General features: G+C 32.6%; 1 protein-coding gene across 5 annotated transcripts in view; it reads right to left on the bottom strand.

Moving 5' to 3' along the window:
* Positions 1–15,307, bottom strand: part of LOC134839122 (LIM and SH3 domain protein 1-like) — a 95,908-nt gene that overhangs the window by 14,965 nt on the left and 65,636 nt on the right. Inside the window, exon 1 of one of the 5 annotated variants that reach the window (XR_010162367.1) lies at positions 11,293–11,521. The exons of the other annotated variants lie outside the window; for them this stretch is intronic. The gene's annotated coding sequence lies outside the window, so the exon portion shown is untranslated. Of the gene's footprint in view, positions 1–11,292; positions 11,522–15,307 lie in introns of those variants that run through there. 5 annotated transcript variants of the gene reach the window in all.

Genomic DNA, 15,307 nt, shown 5'->3' with positions numbered 1-15,307 from the left:
TTTATTGGTAGTTGATTTTAATAGTTGAAGCTCGTTTTTACTATCTTCAGGGTTGAGATGTAAAAGTCATTCTATATTGCTTTGATAGAAAGATTCATGATCGAGTCGATTTTTGTTTCCATTTGAGACTTGGGAGGAACATGGTACTTATTTCTCTGAAAATTTTGCTCTGAGTTAGTATATTAAATACTAATATGTTAAATTGTATTGCGTAAGGATTTGTATGTTGTGTGTCTGTATTGTTTTGTGATTATCGTGTCTGTATTGTAACCTGTTGAGTGCCCAATTATGTAGTCTGTTGCTATCAAGATGTAGACCAAATAAGGGAGGGGGTGCTACGAATGTATTCCAATCTAATCGTAGGCGCATAATATTGGTTAAATGTTCTTTATATCTATCGTCTAAATTTGAAGGGAAAATCAGAGGAAATATTGTTGTTGGGGTTTGACGTATTGTTGAAGGGGTTGAAGGTAGTGATAAGCTTTCTGGTAATGACACAGATGTATCCGATGATATTTCTATAGGGTCGTTTACCAAGTTTGGTTCATCTTGAGTGAATGCTTGTATCATCCAATGTGGGAGGCGCTGTGTTGAAGTTGGGGCGTTAAACCGATTTTCACGACTTTGTTCGGAAGTGAGGGTTGATCGTTAGTAATCCGATGGTATATGTGTAGTTTTGTTGTGAGGTACATTGTAATGGTAGAGTAATAATTTGAATTGTATTACTGGAAAGATCTAAAGTGTTTGGGGTTGGTGATGAGGGTATATTGACATGAACTCTGGGAGTTACAAAGTTTCTATTACGTCTTGGATGTATGATTTTTCTATCTATTGTAGATGTCTGGTTTTGGTTTTGACTAGGGCGTCTTGTTCTAGTAAGGTCTTTTTAGAGAGAAGGGTATTTATTGTCTGTTGGTTCTTTTTGTGGTTCGCTTAGAGGTGCGTGGCGAACTACGGGTATCAAAGGTTCTGACAATAATGCGTGTCCTTCTTCAAATGTATAGGGTTTTCTTGAGAGGAAATACGCGTTGATAAGTGGGGTTCATTTTTCTGACTGGATTTTGGTGTTGTTGGAGATTCTTGGAGTGTCTTAGTCGTTGGGGAGTGTTGTGTTGGTTGTTGATTAGCAATTTTGAAAGGTTCTTCAATTTTTTCCTTATGGAGAAATTTTTTGTTGATTATAATATTCTTCTATAAAATGATTAAAAGTTTTGTTGCAAGCGCAAACATTATTATTGCCTTTTTTCAACATTTGCTTTTTGTTATAATTAAGTAGACTAAAAACGCAAAAAGTATCACTAAGAGAAGAAAAAATTTCTTATTGAATAGATGTCTTAACGTTTAAATATTTGTTGAAATATCGTACCTGAGGTGTTCGAGAATTTTTGCAAAACTGAGGAAGGCTTTTTGTAGTGAATGAAAAATTGTGAAAAAAAACTGCAAACAATGAAGAGAAAGAGAAATATTTCAATGATGTCTTTAATAAAAACTGCACTGATTTGAAAAAAGATTGATAGAAGGGAAACATTTTTGAGATTATTGTTTTAATGGGTTGAACTGATCGAGAAGGAAGCAATTGAGAAATGATTCGGTCTTGCTGATTTATTTTTTAATTTCTGAGGCCAAAATTGAGTGTGGTCGGATTGTTTATTAATATTTGACAAGTGGGTTGGTATAGGCAGTTTTTGGTGGTGAGAAGTTTGAGGGTCTAAGAATGAGCTTTCTAGTTTTTTTATGGGAAGATTGGGGGGATTCAAGAGTTATTTGTACTTTAGGCTAAATGATCATGTCCTAATTTTGCTTCAGGCTAATTTAAAATTTTTCCTTGAGAGGAATTTGGAGTGTAAGTTGGGACAATACTGTTGATCTTTGTTCTCGTTGATAGAGGAGGGTTGTTATATTCAGATTTTGTTTATTTCGATTGTCAAATTTGAGCTTGTTGCTTATTGTTGACCTGGAGGTGTTTAAGTTAAAGTTGTATATATGTTTGAAGTCTGCAAAGTGTCGGCTAATGAAAGGGTGTCAGAATGGGGTGTTGCATTGTGTGTATAAAATGGTAGATTATAAAAAATTGATTTTTTTTAGGTTGGCAATAACCTTCTGTGTTTTTTGAGGATTTTGCTGTGAATATTATTGGTTTCCGTGGTTTTTGATCAAAAACCATTTCATAAGGTGATAGTCCTAGGGTTGTTGTTATCTGTGAATTATAGGCTAAGGGGAATAATTTTCAATCTGTTGACCATTCGGTGTATTTTGTATCATTTCCATTTATGATACATCTGAGGTACTCTTGCAGTGAACAGTTGATTCCTTCGACTAAACCATTAGTCCATGGGGCATGAGATGTTCGTGGTTTGTGTTTAATGTTGTCTATATGGCATATTGTGATGATTTCATTATTTATGAATTCAGTGCCATTATCGGTGACAAGGAGTTCCCTTAACCCAAAATTTGCTATCCAGTGTTCGTAAAATGTTTTATATGCATAATAGGCATTACAAGGAGGTACTGGATTGAGTGCTACAAAGTGTGTAAAAGCATCAAATATAACCATTATGTATGAGTTTCCTTCTGAAGAGGGTGATATCGGTCCTTTTGTATCAAATGAGATACTGTGGTTGAAATATAAACTTTGTCCTTTAAAATCTTGTTTTTCTGCTATTTGTTTTTGATGTTGGTTTGGTTTATTTAAGTGGCATGTTATGCAATCTTTGTATAATACTTTGATCCAAATATCTTGTGGGAGGTATTTTTCACAGTTTAAATATATGTAATCTTTTATATCTTTAAAATATCCACTGTAGTTTTATGTATAGGTGTCTGAAAGTCCTGTGGTTTCTGCAAGCTCTCTTAAAATTTGACTTTGTCTTTGAGGATTGTCTTTGTTTTGTATTCATTTTTGTAAGGAGTTCTTGAAATTGTTGAGTATTTTTTTTCTGATCCTGCATGTCCTTTTGTGTTTAAGGAATGTGAAATGTGAAATGCTAAGAGTATCATACTTAGTGGTAAATAGGATACTTTTAATTCAGGTGTCTGTTATTCTAAAATTTTGGTGTTCTCGTTTATAGTTGTATTTTTAATTTTTCTGAAGTTTCTAAGAAATGTTTTGTTTCCTAGAATTGTGATATCTGGTTTAAAGGGTTTTGTTTTATAGTTATGCCAAGACTTTAATTGTCTAATGACTGGTTCAAGGTTTTGGTATTTTTATAGTAGTTCAAGTGTAAACTTTTCTGTGGCTGGTTTTCAGTTTCTATTTTTGAAAGAGGTATGTTATCTAGAGGGTCAAGTAGGTTAGAAACTTGATTTATTGTAGATTTCGAATTATTATCTGGAGGTCTTGATTAACTTATCATATCATTTAAATTTTCTTTTTCTTTTAAGGGGAATAGGTCTGTCCTATACATTATTTCCTTGTTTTTTTTTGCTTAAGGAGCTTTTGTTGTGAATTGTTTTTGATCCATAATGAACATGGTATCGGTTTAAACGTAGAGTTTTCTAATAAGTCTACTTCGTAGTGATAGTTTTGGCAATCTAGATATAATTGAAAGTGTAAATTATTTATTTGTGATCTTCAATATCAGTTTTTACTGCAAATTTGCATTCCAATTGTGCTGATGTTTCGTCTTTTTCAGGAAAAACTGATTATTTTGGGGTATTTTTTCTTTTGTTTTTCTTGTTAGTATTTCAGGTGGTGTGTTTCGACTGAGTGTGTCTGGCAATGCAAGGTTTTTTCCTGCAGTCCAATTTATATGTATGTTTGTGAATTTCAATAGAATTGAGTGAAATCTATGAACTCTGTGGTTTGGATTTGATTTATTGTAAATAGAAAAATTATAAGTTTATGGTCTGTAAATAGAATTGACCATGTTTTGATCCGAGTATTAAAAATTCATATTCTGTGAGAGTTTATTTTATAGCTGTTCTTTCTCTCATAAGTGTAGAGAGTCCAAGTTCAGCTTGTGTAAATAGTCTTGAGTTTGCTGAAATAAAGTTCATTTTATTTGTTCCACAATGTGATTGTGATAATGATGTGTCGATGCCAAAGTTTGAATGGTTTAATATAGCATAAAATAGATGATCTAGGTCTGGAATAGTATTGATATTTGTTCAGCGAGAAGTGTTTTTATTTCTTCAAATCGTTTCGGATGTTCTGTTGTCGATTCAAAGTTATTTTGTTGTCTGAGAATGTTATAAAATTGTCTTAAAATTAATTGCATTTTATAGACGCATTTAGTTAAAAAGTTTAGCTATTCAAGAAATTCTTGGATTTTATTTTTATTTGAGGGAGACTGAAGTTTCATGATTGCGTCTATGCGAGATTTTAATGGAGTGTTTGTATTTTCTGCAATATATGTCCACGGAATTTAGACGAGTGAGTAAAAACTGTGATTTGTCTGGGGCTGCTTTCATGATTTCTTTAAGTTGTATTTGGTGGTATTTATCCAAAACATAAACATTTCGTGTTTTGTTTCTGATTGCATGAAAAAATCGTCTATTAATGTTATGAATTTTTTACTGAGAGTGGGTCAAAATTTTACTCATAATTGCTGAGAATGCTGCTGGTCCTATGGAAATTCCAGGAGAAAAGTCAATTAAATTCGTATTGTTGATTTCCAATAACGAATTTTGTTAAGCTTCGTGATTGTTCACCAAATGGCATTTGATTGTATGCGCTGTTCATATCAGCTGTTGTAAAGTGTTTTCCGTTTTTTTTGTGAGAAATACTTGAATTGGTTCTATGGGCCAATTAAATTTAGATTCATCAATGATAAAATTGAGGTAACTTGCGTCTAAAATGATTTTTAATGATTCTCCTTTAGCTTAAATAATAACGGGATTTATGAATGAATTTCCTTTTGGTTGTTCTGTTTTATTCATTTGAGAAATGATTTCGTATGGCTCTAATTTATCTAGTATTCTATTGACTTTATCTTGTAATTGAATTGCAACTGAACTTGCTCGTTGATTTTTGAAAGTTGCGTCAGGTTTTAGAGGTAGATGTAGTGGTTACTTTACTTTTCCAATATCGAATTTAGATGTAACGTTAAATAATGGGTATTTAAGTAGTAGTTCAGCTAGTTGTTCAAAATTTTTTCTGTATAATTTGAGAGTGTTCAAAAGTGAACATTGTAAGGAATTGTTGTTGTTCAGTGGTATATTTCGATATTTGAAATGTTGGTTTAAAATCAGTTGTTTTTGTAAAATAGTCTGTGTTTCTTTTTATATCACTTATTATTTTTTTAATTGATAATTCTTCATAAAAAAGTGTTGACTGGCATATATCCTAAAATTTCAAGATCATATTTATTCTGTATGCTATTTCTATTGTGGCAGAAAATGTTGCATTTGTTTCACAATAACCTAAAATTCCTAGAGTTAGTGTTATTTTATATAGAGGGTTGTTGTATACAACTAATGAAATTAAATCTGAGTTTGTATATTTTGTGTTTTTAATTGATGAGGTTCTTACTCGGAAGTTTTTATGAATTGGCTTGACTTCAAGGTCTGACAAGCATATTCGTTGTTTATTTTGTTTTATATCGCAGTGGTGGTCTTGACTTATTGAGAAGTTATATACAGATCCTGCTAGTGGTTGCAGGTGTTTTTGTTCTTGGTTATATATATAGGGTAAATTTTGGAGAAATATCGATGATGTTTATTTAAACTTTGAAAGAATGTAAGTGACGTGTTTTTCATTCTTGTATTTTTATCCTTTTTATGTATATCGCTGTTTAGTATATTATTAGTGGGGATATATTTAGTAACAAATGGTATTCCATTGATATTGGGTTTAATCTATGTGATATGGAATGTTTGTTTGAAAGGTTTAGCTAAAAGTTTATTTTGTTCCATTGTTCGAGTGGGAACAACGAATGTTTGAACTTTTCCAAAATTTGTTTAACTTGATCCTTGTGCTGTAGCTAATTTGCTTGAGGTCTTTGAAAGTATTAATTTTGGATGTAAAGTTTGTACTTCATTCCATGTGGGAATATTCATAATATTTGAATCTGCTCCTGAATCTATTAAAAAATCAGTTTCGAGGTCTGGTGATTGAAAATCTTTCCTTTTTGAACTTTCTAAGAGAAGTGGAATTGTCCAAATTTTTTTGTTTTGTTAGTTGTACTTTATTTGTTGTATTCTGATATTTTTTGTTTGTAATTGAACTTCCTGTAAGTGCTTGATCAGTATAGTCGTTTATGTTTTGAGTGTTATCGGAATTTTGAAAATAAATATTATTGTTTTGGTAATAATTCGATTCGATTGTTGTTTCGTATTTATTTTCAATTTGAAGCATTTTTATTGAAAGCTTTTTTCTGTTTCGCTCTCATCATCTGTGGATTCACAATTTCTGTGATTTAGTTGTAATTCTGAATTTTCTGTTTTATCAATACCGGGAGGGTCTGAGTGGGTTTCTCCAGTTAAGGGTTCTTCTAGTTTTGTTGTGAATTTTACAATTGTGTGTTATTTCTATGGGATATATTCTTTGTCAGTTTGAGTAATCGGAATTTTGATTATTTGAATTGTTGCGTTATCTATTGTGAGAAATATTGTAGTTTGATCTATTGTATGTGTAGTTTCGGGATCTGTTATCTGGGTATTGTTTATTCCTATTGTTTGAGTAGTTTCTGTTTCGGTTTTATGAGGAATTTTTAGAACGGTCTTTTGAATAGTATATATATGCCGGAAGTTTGAATGTGAATAAGTTCTTTTGTAATTGGAGTAATTATTTCGGTTTCAGTTTGATCTTGAATAATTATTTCGATATTGATTGTTTTGACTGTTTGATCGGCTATATCTTTTTTGTGAGAGTTTTCGTGAATTTCTTCGATTTGGAGATCTTCCGCGGTAGTTATTTCTGTAAGGTGATTGTTGTCTAGAAGTATTATAGTTATCTGGAATTGGTTTTCCTGATTTATTTTTACTGTGAATGTTTTTATTGGGTAAATTTTGGTCTTTCTTCATGTATTGATAAAATGATTTATTTGGTGCTCTTTACTTCTGTAGTTTGTTCTGGTCATCTTATTGTTTGGATCTACATTCAGCAATGCTATGTCCATTTCTACAACAATAGTTACATTTTTTTTTGAATGATGGTTTGCCCTTAAAAATTGGATTTTTCTCGTAGATATTTAATATTTGAGTAATTTTTTAAGCTAGCTCAGTGTCAGAGTCATGAAGGTTATTAATTTGTGATGTAGTTGTATGGATGTTGCTTACGTATTTTAATTTTAAATTTCTGTTTCTTCCAGGCTTTTTAGTGATTTCTGCTTGTTCTAGTTTATCTACTAGTTTTCAGAAGTCTATTTTGGGTTCTCGAATTGAAGATGGATGCGATGCTTTATTGTTTATCGCTATTTTTCAAAATTGTGGCGTTATAATCAATATTAGAATTTCTGTCATGTGTTTTTATAGTCTTGCGTGTTAAGGAAAAAGGCTTTTCTTACCAATGTTTCGATTCTTACTGCAAGTTGTTTAATAGTTTCATTAGGGATTCTACGAATTTCATTGCATAAAACTCTTTGATGTTGTTGGTTTCTTTCAGAGTCGAACATTTTTGAAAACTTTTATGTGAATCTTTTCCAATCTGATTCAATATCTATAGGTAAAAACGAAAACCAATTTTGGCTGCGCCATCAAGTGTGGTTTGTATTAGAGCTGTGCGTCTATGTATCCAATTTTGATGAAGTGGCGTATTTACTGGTCCAGGTCCTTTATTTAAAATTAAATTCGATGTGACCGCGTTCAAATAATCTTCTACTGAGGATTCAGGATCTGTTCCCGTGAAAATCATTAGTGGTTTTTTTGAAGGCATAGAAGATCCATCCATTACGTATGAATTCATAGTCATTTGCAGTGATTCTACGGCATTTGGTTTCTGAGAAAAAATTGTAAGTTGTGTTTTTGTTATTTCATGTTGTTGTAAATAGCATGGTAATGTGATTTCCTTTTGCATTTGAGTTGTTTGATAACTTTGTGTATTTATAGAATTTTGTGATTGAAATTTATTGTTAAATGACGTTGGGTTATGTCTTGTTTGTCGTGTTTGTTCGTTTCGTGTATGTGGTTCTAAAAGATCTGGTTGACAAATAGGATCTGGTTGATCAATGTTCCAAAAATTGTTTTTGTTGATTTGTACTGAATCGTTGTTGATTTTGACTATAGAATTCTTCATCTTCTGAATAATGTGGTTGATTCTTTGTGTGATGGTTATATGTCATGTCTTTATTTTACTGGAAAAATGGATAATTTTGCTACGATCTGTTGTGGCTCGTGTTTGATCGTTAGAAAAAACTGTGTGAGAGGTTTGTTGTGGTACATTTTGATTATTGTTTTGGCTTGTGATTGGCTTTGACTGTTCATATAGGGGGTTTTGTTGTTTTGAATTTTGCAACTGGCTTGCGGGAATACTGTAAATTTAATCTTTGGAGTTAAAAGTGTAGGCTTTTTTTCTTCGAGATAGTGGTCAGGGATGTGTCGTTTTATTCTTACTTCAGGAAATTCTTGTTTACATGGGCTGTTTTCTTTTTCAAATACATTTACAATTAAATTTTAACAAAATTGTACTTCACCTCGGGCGGGCTCTTTTTGTGGTTTTATGAAAAATGGGTTATCGATTTATCATCAAAATTTTCGTTGTATTCGATCATGTTTTATATTGTAGAACTGTTAGTGTGTAACATTCAATTTGTCTTATTGGTTGATTCCAATTATATGGACATATTGGTTTGTTGATAAATGACTTTCTTAATTTGCGTTTTAGTTTTATTCATGATAGTGTGGAAGATTCTGAGTCGGAAAAACGTATTTGGTCGTCTATCGGCTTATTTTTGTTTATCAAATCTTTGAAGTCTTGAAGTTCCTGTATTGTGTTTGTTTCTGATTCTGAGACTGCGTTTCGTCACTTTGAAAATCATCTTTTGATAAAAGCTTTTGTTTTGTTATTATTCTGTTTTTTCGTGTTGGTCTTTTTGACTTAATATATCTTATTTTTTGTCTGTGTGGTGTGATTACAAGGTCCTATCTTTCGTTTTTATTTAAACATTTATATAGTACGATTGTTTGTTTTTTGCCTAAATTATCTCTTGACATAAGGTTTAGGATAATGGATGCAAATTTGGGGGTTAGAGGTCTTAGTTTCCTAAACTGTTAGTTCTGAAGGTTTTTGTGTAGTTATCTTAATTGGGGCATAGATTGTCGTGGTTGACGGGTTGTAGAGAGAGTAAATCAATTCGTGAGAATAATTTTTTTCTTTCTCTTGAATAAGGTTTTATCTATGAGTTACCTACTTAATCTTACCTAAGGGTTGTAATTTGTGATCGAGGTTTGGAGAATAGTAAATCAATCCACAAGGTTCAGGTTTATTTAGAACACAAGTAGATCGTTAGATACTATTTTGTGACTTACTAATTGTTAAGGGTTTTAGCCTGGGTCATCAAAGAGGAAGGGCTCAAGTGAAGGATGAGTAACCGAAGTTCTTTACTGTTTAGCTTAGAAAAAATAGTTAGTTTTTCAAAAGTTTCAAGGAAAGCTTTGATGATCAGAAATAAAACAGTTTATTTTAAGGTTTTATTTGAAATGAAAGATCCAAGGGAAGTCTTGATGATCTGTTTATTAAAGAAAACTGAAATGTGGAAATCAAGGATAAGCCTCGATAATTCTTAGTTTTAATGTTCTGAGTCTAAAAAAATTTAAAGTTAAGTTTTTGATGATATTAGTTTCTTGAATTTTTGCTGTGTTTTTTTGGTGATGAAGCTGGGATGAGGAAACTCTGATAAGTTATGAAACTAACAATGATTTTTAATACTAACTAATTTTTGTATTTTGTATTTAAAAAATTATTTGTTGAAAAATTTGATTTACTGCAGATTTTGGGGCGAACGACTTGTGCTCTTTCTATCAGTCGTTATTGCATAGAAAGTAGGTTTAGCACCAGTAAGGTTCTTGAAGAATTTTTTCTTCAATTTTTTTTCTTCATGGCAGTAAATGAAAACTTAAACTTACTGCGTAAAGTACAAGAAAAAGTACTGTATATACAAAAACTTGTTCCGGTTTCCGTCGTACTATCATGTAGTAGAGTGGTCAGTTTCCTGATCGTTGTTCACGCCTTGATATTGGCCTTTTTGATCCTGGTATTTCTTGTATTGTTAGGAAAATTGGCGTAGATTTATTGAGACGTAGAGACATTTCTATTGAATTATTTATTCCGTCTAACATTTTTGCAGTTTTGCAATTGTCTAATTCTTAGTTCTTTTGTCTAAATCTAAGTTGGTTAAAGTCTTGTTCGAGACTTTTAGTCGCACCAAATGAATTATGACCTATTGGTTATACTCATAGAGCAACTTCAGATAAAGTACAACGTCTGCTCGACATGCTATCTTATTTTTGGCCCTATAGATTCGTGCAACTTCGTAGTCAATTACCGATCCTAATCTTACTCTTTTGTCTTGAGACTAGGAGATATTGAGACTAGGAGATTTAAGAGTAAGATTAAGATCGGTATTAGGCTAAGAAGTTGCACGAATCTATCCGGCGGAAAATAAGATAGCGTGGCGAACAGACGGTGTACCTTATATGAAATTACTCTATGAGTAAAACCAATAGGTCATAACACAAAACTTCGTTTGTGAAATTGACCTTTTCATTATCTCCGTCGGAAATATTGAACTTCACTTGGTAATGTTCAAGCTTTGATATTATTTCACCGTTTATTTTTTTTTCTACCAATTGTATATAAAAAGAATTGGCTGCTACAAAGGAACATTTTATCAAAACGCTGTCAAGCAATAACGAATCAAACAAAATTACACAGCACACCCACCTACTCCTTGGGAAGACTGAAATGACTTTTTCATCTAGCAGTAACCGCAAATTGATATCGAAAAACCACTATATCTGATAGAACAAAATCATCCACAACCTCCGACAGTCAAAAATCCGGCGTATGAGCAACAAAAAGAATAGAGAAAAAGCTATCGAACAGAAAGATTCGACGACGAAAAAAAATCTCAATCAAGACTGAGACTAAACGTTTTTAATGGGAAAAGAATTGAAAAAGCAGACAAAAAAACGGCGATCAATGTCATATCTCGCATTAAAAAGGAGGGCAGCTTAAACCCTTCTAATTTAATTCAAAGAACTTTGGGGGTATTTGGCAACCGCTTTAGTTGTTAACAACTTGAAGTAAATTGGCATTCTAAGAAAACTCCTCGCTGAAACACTCTCCCCTTTAGAAGGTCCAAACTTTGCACTCAAAAATTAAAAAATTAGGGATATAATATGAAACTGACAAACCATTTTAAATCTAACGGTTCTTCTGTAAATAAACGAATTAATACTATTTAAGACATTGGAGAACTGTTTATAAGCATCGAACAAAATAACAGCTGTATGAAAAAGGGTAGGAGGATTTTCAAATGACACCTAGCTGTATGTTCAGCGAAATGCTCAAATCTTACATCTTGTAAGTTTCAGGATCATTTCACCAAATGTGTACAACTTATCGTAAAATTGTAAATCTTGCAAACAATTAAAATGAAGATAATGCAGAGATTAATTATCTTTCGCATCTTTTGTATGTAAACAGAGACAGTGCGATAATATACAATGTTGCAGCGTAATCAACGCAAGGTCAGAATCCGCTTCAATTTAGACAAACACAGAAGAGACGTAAAGAAGCTTCTGAATAAAGGCATTGAAAGGGTAATCAAATGCGTTTAATCATCCAAGTGGATTCGGCAGGGCCAGTAAACTTCTTCAAGAAAAACGCCCTTCATGAGTTGAACTTACCAGATCCCTGCCTGAAAAATATCCAGTGGGACACCTTCAAGGACTTTTCACGGACAACGCAATCAAAACCACAGGAAAACCACCGGTCATAATCTTCTCGAACAGGTGGTTCTAGAAGAATGACCGACTGCCAGGAGAGAAAAATCTTCATCAACGACAACCTAATGAATTTCAGAAAAGAATTATCTCAGGAACACTTCTCTTTTTTTTAGACTGAAAAGACCAAATACTTAAATCGAGCAGAACTACAGTTGATTTATCTGACAAAAAGATTATCAGAGAAACCATCATTGCTATATCTTGAACTAACTCAACTCACTTTGGATCTCTAAGAGGAACCATGTCTTTTCCATTTTGTCCTACACAAATTTTTGAAGTATTACCCAATAAAACAACATAAAAAACACCGAGAAAAGAGGCGAAGAGACCGGACTCCAAAGTATAGAAAGAAATAAAATTGGTAATTTCGGACATTACGATCAGAACCAAAGCATGAACTTCATGCCGAAAACCGACCTCCAGACAACCAGCAAGAGTATGGCTACTTTTAGCGGAGGTTACTTGCAATGAATCCACAGTTTTTCCCTAGGAAACCTCCAATATTAGTGATTGCGATGAAGCCACGTGTATTCCCTAACAAACATCCGAAGTTAGATTGGCAATGTGTTGCTCGAAGTTTTACTAAAAGACGTGATTTGGGAGCGGTAAATCAACCACCTTGCAACAGTTAGCGAAAAGGATCCAATTTGTGACCATATGAGTATTGGTCCCAATAACATAATTTCTGATATTTGCGATAGAACTGTACCAAGAGCTTCAATGCATCTAAACCGGACAATCGCTCGATCAGCCTAATCTCGCAGTTTTTTCAGCCTCAGATTTCACCCTTATCAGCTGGTGACGTCAAACAGAAAACAATCCGCCGATGTTTCTACCCCTAACTATACCGCTGAGAATACGGTGAATTTCCCACTTTACGAAATTGACGAGTCTTCTGATACGCGAAGTTAAGGCCGGTAAAATTACTACTTCACAAAATTCTAGCCCAAACGTGGTCCTCCTAAATGCTATGGTCAAAGATTACTTATAGACATTATATATATTTGAGAAAATACATATTTCTTGTCTTACAGTTGAATGTCGGGATGTTTGAGTTGGTGACTCACTTTGTGTTTCTTTCAGTTCTTATATGGATAGATAGCTATAGATGATTGAAAAAACATCGTTTGTGAATGATGAATTTGCTCTTTGTGAACTTTGGTGTTGTATATTTCATCTTCTATATCGTCTGTTTGTATTTGATGTCTAATGTGATTTGATTTTGGTGATGAAAATTCAATTGTAAATATACCGTAGTGTGATGTGATATTACATATATCTTTGAGATAGTGGTCAGGGATGTGTCGTTTTATTCTTACTTCAGGAAATCCTTGTTTACATGAGCTGTTTCCTTTTTCAAATTATTTACAATTAAGTTGTAACAAAATTGTACTTGTCCTCGGGCGGGGTCATTTTGTGTTTTTATAAAAATGGGAGTATCGAGGTATCATCGAAGTTTTCGTTGTGTTCGATCATGTTTTATATTGTGATTGGCTTTGACTGTTCATATAGGGGGGATTTTGTGGTTTTAGTTTTGCAAAAAAATTACAGTTATGATCTGAGAAGTTGTTTCTATTAGACGTCTTTGGTTTATTTGTTTGTCTTGATGTCGTTACTGGTTGAAATTTTAGATAAACACTTTGTTAATTTTTTGGAGTAACGGAAGGTTTTACTGTGGATTGTATAGTTGTTTGCGGAAATGCTGTAATTTTATTTTTTGGAGTTGTAAGCGTAGGATGAATGGGGGAAAAGCTTTGTTGCGTTATTGCTGGCCTTGTTTCGAGTATTTCTTCAATAGCGAAATTTGGTGGAGTTTGAATAATTGTTGTGTAAGATTTCTTGTTCCATTTAAACTTTCTTCTGTAGTAATGAATGTAGAATTTAAGCTATTATTTCATGTTCTGTCAGTGAACAGTGCAATATATTTTAAAGGTGTTGCATCATTAACAGGTGGATTTATTCTATCGTAGTCTTCTTTGATGGAGATGATGGTGATTGCTTGACTTGAAATATCAGTTGGTATTTTGATAAATAAAGGATGATACGCATCAGAGTCCCAAAAATAATCTGTTTCATCTGCTAATTTGGTTTCATCGTCTGAATTCTGTGGTCGAAAACTTTTTCTTGATAGTGCTATGAGATCAATGTTATGGACAAAATAACCAATTATAAACCATGCATGTAGATCATGTTTACCCTTTTGTGAGATTTCGTTACTAGTGAGGTTTTCACGGATTGTATTTGAAAATTTTGAGAAAACACAGATTTCTTGTCTCACAGTTGAATGTCGGGATGTTTTTGTTGGTGAATCACTTTGTTACTCTCAATTATAATATGGATGGATAGATGATTGAAAAAACATCGTTTGCGAATGATGAATTTGCTCATTGTGAACTTTGGTGTTGTATATTTCTTATGTAATCTGTGAAAGTTTTCGAGAATTCTATATCTATATCGTCTTCTATATCGTCTGTTTGTATTTGATGCCTACTGTGATTTGACTTTGGTGATGCAATTTCAATTGTAAATATACCGTAGTGTGATGTGATTTTTCATATATCTTCGAGATAGTGGTCAAGGATGTGTCGTTTTATTCTTACTTCACTTCAAGAAATTCCTGTTTACATGGGCTATTTCCTTTTTCAAATACATTTACAATCAAGTTGTAACAAAATTGTACTTCTCCTCGGGCGGGGTCATTTTGTGGTTTTATGAAAAATGTGAGTATCGATTTATCATCGAAATTTTTGTTGTATTCGATCATGTTTTATATCGTAGAATTTTTAGTGTGTTACATTCAAAATGTCTTATTGGTTGATTCAAATTATTTAGACGTATTGGTTTGTTGATATTTGACTTTCTTAATTTGCGTTGATCTTTTATTGATGATGGTGTTGAAGCTTCTGATTCGGAAAACTATATTTGGTTGTCTATCGGCTTATTTTTATTTAACAAATCTTTTAAATCTTGAAGTTCCTGTATTCTGTTTGTTTCTGATTCTGAGACTGCGTTTCGTCGTTTTGAAAATCGTCTTTTGATAAAATGTTTTTGTTTTGTTATTATTGTGTTTTTTGTTGTTTGTCTTTTTGACCTAATATATCCTATTTTTTGTTTGTGTGGTGTGATTACAAGGTCGTATCTTTCGTTTTTATTTAGACAATTATATAGTACGATGGTTTTTTTTAGTGCCTAGATTATCTCTTGACATAAGGTTTAGGATGATGGATGCAAATTTGGGGGTTAGAGGTTTAAGTTTCCTAAACTGTTAGTTCTGAAGATTTTTGTGTGGTTATCTTAATTGGGGCATAGATTGTCGTGGTTGACGGGTTGTAGAGAGTAAATCAATTCATGAGAATAATTTTTTTCTTTCTCTTGAATAAGGTTTTATCTATGAGTTACCTACTTAACCTTAATTAGGATT

The sequence above is a fragment of the Symsagittifera roscoffensis genome, chromosome 2 (genome assembly GCF_963678635.1).
Source record: "Symsagittifera roscoffensis chromosome 2, txSymRosc1.1, whole genome shotgun sequence".
NCBI classification, from domain to species: Eukaryota; Metazoa; Xenacoelomorpha; order Acoela; family Convolutidae; genus Symsagittifera; species Symsagittifera roscoffensis.
Note: the sequence above shows the minus strand (reverse complement) of the source record. Positions and strands in the feature narration are given on the sequence as shown.